The sequence below is a fragment of the Mesoplodon mirus genome (assembly GCF_964341445.2).
Source record: "Mesoplodon mirus genome assembly, contig: HAP1_SCAFFOLD_4172, whole genome shotgun sequence".
Taxonomy (NCBI): Eukaryota; Metazoa; Chordata; class Mammalia; order Artiodactyla; family Ziphiidae; genus Mesoplodon; species Mesoplodon mirus.
The window spans coordinates 1,319-9,741 of NW_028293761.1; the positions used below are offsets into that span (position 1 = coordinate 1,319).

The 8,423-nt window shown below is 45.1% G+C and overlaps 1 long non-coding RNA gene across 1 annotated transcript; it reads right to left on the reverse strand.

Annotated features, from left to right (window-relative positions):
* Positions 1-755: 755 nt before the first annotated feature.
* Positions 756-7,640, reverse strand: LOC309798547. The gene is made up of 3 exons (XR_014293188.1): positions 7,567-7,640; positions 6,380-6,429; positions 756-795 (listed from the first exon to the last, which is right to left on the reverse strand). It is a non-coding gene; the product is annotated as an uncharacterized lncRNA (long non-coding RNA).
* Positions 7,641-8,423: the final 783 nt, after the last annotated feature.

Sequence of the window (8,423 nt, forward strand, 5' to 3'; positions counted from 1 at the left end):
CCTCCCAGGTCTCCATGGCCCACCCTGGGGTGGCTGACGATGATCAAGTTCACACCCTCTAGGAAGAGACCCAACACACAGAGGCGCGGCCCTGCCCTCCCATCAACACCCTGGGGCCTGCTGCCCACGGAGTCCGTATCCGAACTCATGGTCACACCCCTGAAGATGCTCACAATACATGGGGAGAAAGATGTGTGTAAAAGGGAGTGCAGATATGGGTGCTGATGGGCTGTGAGGCGGGTACAGTGTGTCTGCAAGGCAGCCAGGAGCGGCCTCGCCCCATGGTTTAACAGAAGACGCGGCTGCCAAGCTGACCCGAAGGGGACGGGCGTGCTGCCTGCAGGTCAGCAGTGGCGACCCAGCTCCAAGCGGAGGGCACGTGAGCAAAGGCCACGGCTGACCCTTCATCCCGTGAAGTGTGCAGCCCTAAGAACAGCCTCTGTCTCATTCGCCTCTGCATCCGCACAGTGGCCCCTCTGGCATGGGAATCTGTCCTTATTAGCAACTCAGTAAACTGTGGCCGAGGGAATTAAATCCAACGTATTAGCTGTTACTTCCAATATGTCAATCTGAAAAGTGTTCTCCCTGTGTCTTCATGAGGGTAAACGCCAGACTGAGCCAAAGACCGACTATTTGGACAACAATATTTATCCCATAAATAAAATCAGAAAGGAAAATTCACTTCACTGAAATATGATTTACAAGAAATACACCTGGATACATACTCTTAAGTTAAAAAAGAAATCATTACTCACCTATGTCATTTTTCTCTGATATACCACTTTTCTCCAAATTCTGTATTTTAAATAAAAGAGAAAAAGATAAATCTCGTCACATAACAAAACTAGCAATACACCAAATAAATATGTATGGTACATATCAACATTTGGGGGTAGACACTGAAAATGAGATCTTGGAAATGCTTCCCTAAACAAAGAGACCAAAATTAAGGGTGAGGGGGGGAAGCAGCAACAACATATCAATACTTCTGCATCACAGCAGAAGATTCCTATGGGGCCGGTCCTCTCTTATGTGATCCTGAGCAAGTCACTGAATTGAGGTGAGGCTCTCTTCCCGAGTAAGATGGTTCATGATGCTCTGGGAGGGTTAATTTTAAAAACTTGTAAATGCTAAGCATTACAAACGTATCAGAGATAGTACCGACTCTAGCTGTATGTTCCTCAGGTAAATGAGCTCTATTAATTATCATATTTAACATTTTGGGGGCTCAGACGTACCGCCGTCAAGAATGACACCACCAGGACTTCCCTGGTGGTCCAGTGGTTAAGAATCCTCCTTCCAATGCAGGGGAAGTGGGTTCGATCCCTGGTCGGGGAACTAAGATCCCACATGCCACGGGGCAACTAAGCTTGCACACCTCAACTACTGAGCCCGTGTGCCACAACTAGAGAAACTCACGTGCCGCAACGAAGATTCAGTGCAGCCAGAAAATAAATAAATAAATATTGTGCTTGCGTGGTATATCTCAAAAAAAAAGAAAAAAGAATGACACCACCGTGTTCTCTCCTACCTGAGAAGCAGCCCTGAGGGCCTGAGTAGGACCATGGAGGGGGTCAGCCTCGGGCTCATGAGATTTCATGAGCACAGAAGGGACGTCTCAGAGCTGCAGAGCTTCAGACGCAGAAATCTGGACGTGGGCACATGAGCACAGAAGTACCTGATCCTGATCGTGAGTAAACCAGGGGAGGAGCTCTTCAAAGACTTCTCTGACAAAGCACAGGGTGTCAGCAGCTAAATCTGCCACTTTCATTGTCTTCTCTGGCAGAAGGAATTTTCTCCCTAACTGCCCCTTTCCATTTGCAACCGCTACATGCTATAATTATGACAAATGGATGGTGGCAAATACCCCTCCATTTTCTTCACAGACTCCAACAAGAAGTGCAGTTGTGAGCCTTTATCAACAAAACTGGAACAGCTTAAAAGCCAAGATACTGCCACAGAGACGTGTCCTCTTAGGATGCAGGAGGGACCGTGACAGCAGATGGGGAGAGGGGGAGGAACACAGGGGAGCAGCCACCTTCGGTAGCATTTTCTGAAATTATCTTTGTCTCAAGAACAGAAATACCACCGAGTCGAGAAGAACCTCAGAGTTACGTACTGATTTGCTGTACCTCGGGATCAAGTGACACTTTACCTAATCCTGATAAAACTCTTTTCAGGAGAGCCACTAAAGAAGACGGGGAAGCTCAAGCCACTCCCCTACAGGTGCTGAAGCAGAGCCAGGCTATCGTCCTAGGTTAGCACGTGTGGACCCACTGCCCCTCTGGCCAGGAGCATGGCCTGCGCTTGGGGAGGAAACCCTCGGCTTCCCCTTCGGCCAGGCTGCCTTCTCCTGGCCAAGCCACAGCTTTGGCTGCCAGATGAGGATAATGGAAAATTGGAGATGTTAGATTTAAAAATAGCACTGGAATGGATGAAGAAAATGGGGTCCCTCCATACAACGGCCTTAGAAAGGAAGGGAATTCTGACACCTGCTACGATGTGGATGAACCTCGAGGACATTATGCTAAGTGAAATAGGACAGTTATAAAAAGACAGAGACTGTATGACTCCACTTACAGGAGGTACCTAGGACCACTGAACTCACAGAGAGGGAAAGCAGGGTGGTGGGGGGCTGGGGGAGGCGGATGGAGAATTGTGGCTTACTGGGTGCAGAGGTTCAGTTTTGCAGGATGAAAAGAGTTCTGGAGACTGCTTGTGCAACAGTATGAATATACTTAACACTGCTGAACTGTACACTTAAAAATGGTTAAAATGGTAAAGTTTATGCCATGTGTATTTTACCACAATTTTTAAAAAATAGCACGGGAGGTGATCCAATCCAACACTCCCCTTTTGCAAGTAAGGGAGGCTCAGAAAGATACAGGATTTGCCCAACGTCCAACAGCCATTCCAGCCACAGAGCCAGGATTAAACTCCAGGTCTCTGTCTTCTTTCCAGCGTTCCTTCCTTACACCCACCGATAGCGCATGCCCAGTCCTCCCCCAGAGGCGTTCTTCAGAAAATATGTGTCATTAGATGGACATATATTTTGAGAGTACAGTAAGAGTAATACCTACAATAAAAGCCACCTTTCTCCAGAAGAAGAGCACAAAAAATACCCTGAACTCAGCGATTCCAGACTAAACAAGCTGGGACGGGAATTGGACTTTCTACCGGATGCCCTGGCAAAACCAAAGAAAATCAACCAAAATTCCACAGCTTTCTATTTGTTATTAAGCACTGCAGCTCCGACTGCCTGACACAATAGCTAGGACATGTAAACTGTAAAAATAAAATATCCGAGAAATACTTGAAGTAGGTGAACTGAAACGGAACCAGAATGGTCTTCAGTAAGTTCCCCTTTGAGAAAGAAAATTAGACTAGATGAACGAACTGACAGAACATTGAAAATTCTGTCTCCAGCTTCCCTCGTGAAAAGGCTTAGTTCTTCCTAAGAAGAAACACATGGTTTGTTTTATTATCTCTGCTGCCGCATGTTTCTGACACTGACTATCAATACCCATCCAGATGTGCTCACTGTCCAAGTTTTCTAAGTCAATGGAATTGCTGCTCAGACAGGAAAGACATTTGCTGCCAGGGCATCTACCCCCCAGACAGCTCCTACCCTAGCCAGGAAAAGACAAATCCAAGTCACCCTTCCGTGCAGGTTTTATTTTTAAGGCACAACAGATTTCAACACTTGCAATCCATATATGCAATGCTTAGTTTATAAATCCTTCATTAAAGGAAGATAAAACAACCTCAAAGAATTTGTTATGAAATCTTTTAAGAAGAAAGAGACGTAAACTGGCATCTTCTACATGGTTGCAAACAATCACCAACCCCTAGATCTCGAATAAAATGAATGAGTCAGATGTGGTCATCATTACACTCAGTTGTAAGCTGGGCCCGTGCCCTAATTATGCCTCTAGCATGCACTAGTTCAGGGCTCGGTTTCAGTGAAATAGGAATCACAATTACAAGACCTACTTGCCAGGGTTGCTGTGAGGGTTTCGTTAGATGACGTCATGTCTGCCCAAAGCAAATGCTCAGTAAGTATTAACTCCTACTCTTTTTATCATCCTCATCATCCGCTTCATATGAAGTCAACAACCACCATAACAGAAATTTAACTGATAAAAGCAGTAAGGTCTGTTGTTCCTCTGTTACTTTGATCTGTGTGGGTACCTCTTGAAAGGTTGCATAAGACATTTCTTGCTGTGATAGCAGGTCAACATTTAAACAGGGACTGGCACTGCTCTATGTGGTGGACACACACACCCACTTCATCTTCAAAACAGCTTTTTGAGGGCAGTCCTGTGACCCCGTCTTACAGACGAGGAGGATGAGCACGGTGAGGTTTGGTGAGTCCCGCAGGGGTTCAGGGTTGTAGAAGGGCCGCGAACCACAGCAGTTTGGCTCCAGAGCCCGGCTCTAAGCCTACGTCCCACAGGGTCCAGGATCACAAGCCAGCACAGAATGTAAGGCCGTGCAAAACTGCCACTGGAAGACAGTTTGGTGGCTTGGCTGAGGTAGCAGCCTGAGCCCGAACCTGGGACGGCAGGCTCCATGGAAAGCTGGGGTGGGTCAGAATCTGACAGAGCCAGGGACCAGGAGCCCAGGAGGGGAGCCTGGGCCAGAGGTCAAGCGCCAGGCAGGATGCCAGGGGACTGGCAGCCTCGGGATTCTGGTATGAAGCCACCAGATGCCAGCCAGTGAATGTGATCGGTCTGGGGAAGGACCCCAGCCCTGAGCAGGGCTGGCCTAGTTCTAGGGAACCAGAGCCCTTGAGCAAAGCGAGCAGTGCGGTGAGCAGGACGGAAGGCGGCCTTCTGGGCAGCAGTGTCAGACCCCGATCAGTTCTGCTAAGAGTGATAAACTAATGATAATCCCGGATTCATGCGGTTATTAGAAAGAGCCTTAACTCCTATCTCAGGTTCATCTACAGATGACCTTGGACAAATTGATTCTCCTCCATCTCCCAGCCTTGGGTATGGGCTACAGTAGACATTTTATCACTGCCGCTCCTCATGGGATTAATGGCTTTTCGGCTCGGCGGCCTAAGCACAGATGGGGTTAACGGCATTCTTCAAGGGCTTTGATATTTTTGCATGAAAGATGACACTAAGATATAGGACTCACCTTATCTCTATCTCTATTTATATATGTATTTAAGGCCAAATATATATATATTTCCTCCTTTGAAAAGATTAGTAAAAACCTCCATTTGAAAGAATGGGCTAAAATTTCTAAATTTATTACACAAAGTTTTAATTCCCTATTAATAACCCTTAAATTCATTATAAATGAGCCTCATTATTGCCAAACACACACGTGACAATGCATGTGACAATGTAATACAAAATTGCAGTGTGAAAAATTCAAGGAGTCTGAAAATTTGGATTCCGACTTCACCTTTTAACAATCCTGTGACCTCGATCAAATCACTTCACTTCTCCAAGGGTAAATTTTCTCTGCTCTCCATGGGGATGCCTGCTTTGCTTAGCAATAACATGATGACTGAGAAAATCAAATTAAATGAAATGCCTGAAAATGCTTTATTAATCACAAAGAATCTTAAAACCGTAAGGAATTATTACTCGCATTTAGGGATCCCATGGTATAGTTAGAACAATCATACTCTGTTGGTAAAAGAAACATTCTATTTAAAAATGCTTTTATACTAAATTGCAAGGTAAAAAAAATAGTCAACTGAGCCTTAATTAATGTGACAAAAACAATTCATATTTTTAAAATATTCTCTTTCTCATATGCTAAACTGATCTAACGCAACCCCAAATGGTAAAATTTAGACGCAGTTCTTGAATGCGACCAATGATGGAAAAGGAGCAGCTCTGAGATTTGGAAAAGTGCTATCCCCTCTCCATGGGCCCCCACATCTTGGTTTCGGGTTCTGACTGTGCAAGGAGCCTGGCAGTCACATTTGGGGTCTCTTGACCAGTCCCCAGGATGCCCTCTCAGACGGTGCCACCTTCAAGGTGAGGGATACTCAGGCTCTTGTGACCCTGACACAGCAGATTCCTTTCACAGGCTGGGAAAATTAAGGCCAAGGTTAAGTTGCAGTAAGACTGGAGAAAACTACGGTACCCAAGCAAGACTTCTAAAATGTCTAGCTTCATAACCAAGCACCTTTTTTCTTAAAATGAAATTTAAAACCAAGTGGATCTGCCTTAACTATAAAGGATTTTTTTTTTTTTAAAGCAAGCCTATCTGTAAGTTGCTGCTGTGGGTTCAAAAATCTATGTTAACCAACATTTCATTAATTCATTGAAAGATGAAATCACTACAGCTCCTATTAAAGAAAATACAGACAAATCTCAGATAGGAGGAATAGATTTGACTTTACAATTAGTACCTTAGACTGTTTGACCTCCTTCTTCACATCTTTAGAAACCAAAGCAAAAGCTGGAAAAAAAGAGAAACATTTTTACATTAGAATCAGCAATAAGGATTCATTCTCATATTCAACAGTTTTACTTCAAATGGGGAAAAAAAATCATAGTTTAACATGATCAATTTTCCTCATTTTAAAAAGCACCTGCAATTGCTACAAACTAGGACCGCAGGCTGCCTTTCTCCAGACTTAAGATTATCCATCCGTGTGAAGGCACCATGCTCAGGTTACCAGCTAAGGAAATACTACATCAAAGGAGTTAGGATCTGAGTATACCATTCGTGTCTGTAGCTATAAACCACAAGACAGATGCATATGGAATACAACTTCTTAGAAACCTGGATTCTGGTGCCCGCTGAAGCAAAGGGGAATTGCTGAGAATCGAGCAGGAAGAAGTACAAATTCCTACGCTCACATCCCTGCCAGAGCCTGGCGGGCCGCAGAGCTAAATCTGGGGCAAGCTTTCCGTCTCAGCGGTTTCGGGTCAGCAGCACGCTGCAGATACTGCTCCAGACACGCAGGGGGAGCGTTACCAGAACCCTGCTGAAGCCATGGGGCCGGGGAGCGAGAGGAATTAGAATCCTTCCTCATTTAGAATGATTTATGTTTTGAGTCGGAGCGTGTAAATAGACAAAGATATCCCTAAAGACACATGCAGGCTCCACATTAAAAAAAATAATAATAGTAACCTGACAGTAACATGTGGAAAACAGAAAGCAAAATGATAAACCAAACAGTCAGGAAGGTTAACCAGACAGAGAATAATGCCTTAATTTTACAGTGCACTTCTCCTAAAAAGCTAAGAGCAAAGCATTTCGTAGAGTTTGCTTTCTCCAATTAGCATCCCCAGGAAAAAAACAAGCAATGCCATGGAGCAAGAAGGTACTGAAGGGCTGGCCAGGCAATTCCAAGGAGCAGTAATGCAGTGCAAGGACCATGGGGGTTGGGGGGTGGTCCCTGAGCAGCAGGAGGTCCGACTCAGAAGCAGGAGACAACGCCACCCATCCCAATACCTCTGACCCCTCCCACCCTCTCCCCAGACATCCACTACCTCAAATTCTCTCTCAACTAACATTTGCTCAAAGGAAATAATCTAAGACAGATTCACGCTAAGAAGCAAACGACTAACGTGGTTTAATCATTCCCACCTCCAGGATGACATTTCAGAAGGCAGGGTGAAATCCAAATGAACACAGGGAGATCAGCTCGGTGCTTTGTGACCACCTAGAGGGGTGGGATAGGGAGGGTGGGAGGGAGGGAGACGCAAGAGGGAAGAGATATGGGAACATGTGTATAACTGATTCACTTTGTTATAAAGCAGAAACTAGCACACCACTGTAAAGCAATCATACTCCAATAAAGATGTAAAAAAAACAAAAAAAAAATAGGTGGGTAAAATAGGAGGGTTGGCAAGTACAGCCAGGACACCCGTGTTCACCGTGCATACTAATAAAGGCCAGAATCTCCTAATTAAAAAAAAAAAAACAAAACAAATGAACCTCTCTGTGGGAACTGAGACGCCAGCAGGTGCTGTATGTGGCTCCCGAGCGTAAAGCCCACCAGTGCCCCCGCCCTTCCCTCTGCTTTATTCTCCTCCAGAGCACTTACCACCACTGACGTAATATATACTTATTTGTTTACTGCTTGTCTTATAGATTAGTTTAATGTAAGCCCCATGAAGGCAGGAATATGGGGTTTTCTTCCTTAGGAATGTGGTTTTATGTACTGTTTGCCCCCAAATCTAGAACACAGCCAGCACACAGAAGAAGGCCAATAAATATTTATCCACATGAGTGACTGAACGAATGAATGCAAGTCTTCCCAACCCGTCACTTGAGGGCTGTCTCCTCCTTACAGCGAACATGGCCAACCCAGCAGAACAAAGGAGCTTAGTGCCCCCATTTATGTTCACTAGGGTATGATCTGCTTTCTCACTTTTTACGCACACACGCACACACACACGCCTAAGGCAAATGCAGAGCCCAAATCATTCATTAAGTTCTAA